We start from the raw sequence: 4,425 nt of genomic DNA on the forward strand, positions 1-4,425 counted from the left end.
ATTCCACTTTTATGCCTATTTGTATATACTCATTTTTTTTTCTTACCAAACACATAAACACATACACATAATCTCCGAGGAACTTAGTTTGTTGTTCACTTAACAATATCTTTTGAGCATTATTTCAGATCAATAAACATAAGCCAAGATAACAAATCTTTTAAATAGTGAGTTGTAGTCCTTGATTGTATCCTATACTGATGAGATTGATGTTTATTTGCTAAACTAGAGTATCACTTAGGCAGTTTCATTGACCATTTATGGTAAACAGTTTCATGGGAATAACATCTCAATCAGTGGAGAGACTGTGAGGTAGTTTATTGTGCTAATTGCAAATTGTACAACATTGTCTTACACCTCTCTTTTTCAGAGTCAAATACTAAAAAACTAAGGATGGAAAATAATAAAAAATTATGTTTATTTATAAGTTGCATTTTTGACAGTATTAACCGATCAGGTTTTTAAAAGGATGTGTCTCATTGCATTGCATTGCATTTTTTTTGAGTGAAACAAACAAGTAAATTAAATAAATATTGTGTCTGAAGAACTCTAAACTCAAAAAATTTGAGCTATAGTCTTGTGTACGTGACTTGTAAGTTTTCTATCTGATAAAAGAGCAAAATTTTGGGTGGCAACTTGCCATTGTTTTTATGTAAGTGAAAAAGTAAAAGTTAAAGACACATTTAGCTTTGTTAGACTTTTATCCCTTGAGATATTTTTCTTAAAATTTTCACTAATAAAGCTTTTGTAATCTATCTACTAAAGTAAGATGGAAAAATATGCCATAAATTCTAATGTAGCTTAGAAATAGCCACCACCAAAAATTTCAGGGAAAGTTTTTCTGACTATTTTTAATCGTCAAAGCTAACAATTTATGTAACAATTTATTCTCAATTTGGGGTGATTTTCATTCCCCAGAAAGATTTACAAAATGTCTAGAGACATTTTTTTCTTATCCTAAGTGGAGAATTGCTAATAAAATTTAGTGAGTAGAGACAAGAAATGCTGATCAAAGTTCTATACTACCCAGTACAGCTTGCAACAAAGAAATATCCAGTCCAAAATGTCAAGTGGCCATGGCTGAGACACTCAGGCCTACATCAGGCCTACTGATGTATTTATTTATTAATTAATTTTATTGAGAAAGAAATAGCAAGGAGACAGTTTCAGTACAAGTTAGTAGGACAGTCACAATAATTAATACATTGCATATTGTTGTATTCAGAGTAGTTATTCAGAGTACAAGATACAAACATGATATCTTGTCTAAACATTTTTAGTATAAATCTTTCTTCTCACTGAACTAAGAGAAAGTAGCTGTATATCTATCCTATTTTGTACATACATGTATATATATATATACACACATTTTTTTTCACTACAACATGGACCTCCATTTATATCCCCCATTTTTGTTTAGTTTTGTCAGAGATGGGTGTTCCATTGCCAGTCAAATCTTGTAGGTGCATGAATTCAGCAAAATAATCCAATATAGTCCAGTAGTTCATAATAGTAGTGGGTTATCCATAGTACTGGCAATGTCAGAAGTTGTTGACTTGAGCCATTTACAGCTCAGCATATTAATATGGCTTTACTTTTTATACCTGGTTTTTATACTTTTCTGCTGGATGATTATGACCAAGATAAAGCAAGACCTATGTAACAAAAAATGTAACTTTTGTATCTGATGAGGTCAGTCAAATCAACTCAGCATTTACCCTGAAACCACGTACATCAGTTTGTAGATCTTTCGTCAGTGTCAGCCATCCAGGCACACTGATTTAGAAGGAAATGCCTCTGTTTGGATACTAGCTTGAAGACATCTGTTATAGCTTTCACAAAAGTCTCATAAGTACTGAAATCTTTGCCATTCCTTAACTTTTCTTGAAGACATTAAGTAGGTGGTTTGTATACCAAGTCTGTGTTGGAAGAAATTATGTATAAATCCAGCCTGCTGACTCTGAAATATTTAAGTAAGTATAGCATATACTTCCTAGTTTTCAATTAACGAGTCAGTCACTTGTTTTAGTTTGATGGTAGTCTATAATGTGACAAGTCAGGAAATTGACTTAATTTTGAGAAAAATTATCTTAATGATTTTATCACTTTTTTCTGTTTTGTTTCCAAAACTTGTGAAGAGGAATTACATTGATGGATTGGTTGACTGACTGATTGTGTTTGTGTGGTCACATTCATCTACTGATATCACTTATTATATCCTTAATCAATTCCTACCTGGTGGAAGTTCTGTATTTTTCTCATTAGAATTAATTTTACTTAAGTCAAGGTCTCACTTTGTCTTTTTGAAACTATACTTACCAAGGCTAAAGGTAGTTTTGGTGAGAGTGTTTGCATTTATTTAACATTAACCAGTGGTCTACTTAATGAATCTCCAAGGAGAGAAGGCCTATTAAATTCATGTCCAGCCATCTTTAAATCAAGAATGTCAGAAAAACATCAGTTCCTTTATGCTATTACTAGTGGTAAAGAAAACACTTAGTATTTGTTTTCTTCCCCCCAGGCTTCTATTATGTCCTACTTGTGATAGTTAATTTACATGTTAACTTGACTGACCTATGGCGTGCCAAGATATTTGGTCAAACATTATTTTGGATGTTTCTGGGAAGGTGTTTCTGGATGAGATTCCTATGTAAGTTGTCAAAAAGAGGAAAAGCAATTGTCTTCTCTGTAGGGGGCTTAAAAAGACAGTTAATGTGATTTTTAATGAGGGTGAAACTTTCAACCTCTTGAAAAGTCTGAATAGAACAAAAGAGATGACCTTTCAAGTTCCCGCTTGACTACCTTTTTACTGAGACTTTGACTTTTCATCAAGGTAAAATATGGACCTTTTGAGACCTGTGAGCATGTTGTATTTAAGACTTACATGTGCCGTTGGCTCGGTCTCAAGCTGGCAAACTCTCTCTGCAGACTTGTTGCCCCTCACAGACACACTAGCCGATTCTTTATCCTAAGTATTTCTCTACAGATACATAGATACAGATCCTACTGGCTCTGCATCCACTTCTTTGGAGAACTGAGACTGATGTATTATTTACCTAAGGAACAGCACTAATCACAATAAAGTAATATATAACACTTAGTCTTATTGCTTATTTTAGTGGATATTTGTTATTTTATCTATCTGGTCTTTTTCTCTTCTAGGTTTGGAATTCCCCATGAAGGTGGTTGTTGGGAATAGGGCAAGACAAGCTCAGCTTCTACTCTGCAGTCAGAGTGAGACAGTGTGCCCGGATCTTTTCTCTAGTCCTAGTGTCTGATTCCAGAGTGGGCTCACAGTCCACATAAAACTGACCAGAATCCTTGCGGGGGATTTCCTCCAGGATATTTTGGGCCAGCCCTGTTCATTAGCATGGATTAAAGCCTCTGTGAGAAGGAAGCCAGGGTGAGCCAAGTGGAGTCAAAGGATGCTAAGACGGAAACTTGACTGTTTGAACTCCTGAAACCAGTTATGCCTAAAGGCGCTTCCACAATTTTCCATTTGTACTTCCCTTCTGTTCTTAACCTATTTTTAGTTTATTTCTAGACACTGGTGACCAAATGATGCGAATAGCTTTTCTATGTTTCAATTGTTCATTTAGGTATTTTGAATGTATATAGTCATTTTTTCACTGTTTAAGGAATTTTTATTAAAGCAAGAATTTTACAATCCAAATTATGTTTCCCTGCTCACGGATCAGTTCTGTTACTTAGAAGAGAGCCGACATCCTGAGCTATTCCATGGTAAAGAATTACAAAATTAAAGAAAGGAATGCTTTAAACTTTTGTACTTTGCTGAACATTCTTTTCCAGGGTCTATAAAACATTAATTTGCTTTTATATTTAACTATTTTATTTTTGCATTTTTTTGTTTTTAAATCAAGTAATCTAGAACTAGCCTTGTTTGCTAGACCTGGCATTTGTTTGGTACATAAGGTTCAAAGTTTCCTTTCCTTTTGTTATTTATTTTATATTTTGCAATTCTTTTTTCCATAGTATTTAAAGTTTTTGATGTTTAGATATTTTCCTTCGGTGAAGTATGAGTTCCTTTTTGTGGTCCCTGAATAGTTGGAGCTCTAGTGGAACTGTGCACTGCTTCCTGGGCAGCCTTGTTAGCTTGGTGGGCTTGAACTACAGCCATGGTGTCATCATCCTTAGAGCTGAGAGACTCTGGAGACTCAGGCATGTGAAGAAGCTCTGGATTGTCAATCTCCAAGCACATGCCTGTGATTTTATCAGCAAGAGTGGGGTCTCTGGCTTGAATAAATGGAAATAGCCGTTCACTCATTTGCTTTTGTTCTTGTTGGGGTGGAAAATGCCAAAACAGAAGCAGTCAAAGCTTCTTGGCCATGTACGTGGATAGCAGCTGCTGCATTATTTTTTTAATTGGTTATTAATTACAAATTTTACATCATTATGCTGGAATAA

General features: G+C 34.5%; 1 pseudogene; it reads right to left on the reverse strand.

The window, feature by feature from the left end:
* Positions 1-4,012: 4,012 nt before the first annotated feature.
* LOC101575741 overlaps positions 4,013-4,425 on the reverse strand; it is a 4,828-nt pseudogene continuing 4,415 nt past the window's right edge.

The sequence above is a fragment of the Octodon degus genome, unplaced genomic scaffold (assembly GCF_000260255.1).
Source record: "Octodon degus isolate 3935 unplaced genomic scaffold, OctDeg1.0 scaffold00004, whole genome shotgun sequence".
Taxonomy (NCBI): domain Eukaryota; kingdom Metazoa; phylum Chordata; class Mammalia; order Rodentia; family Octodontidae; genus Octodon; species Octodon degus.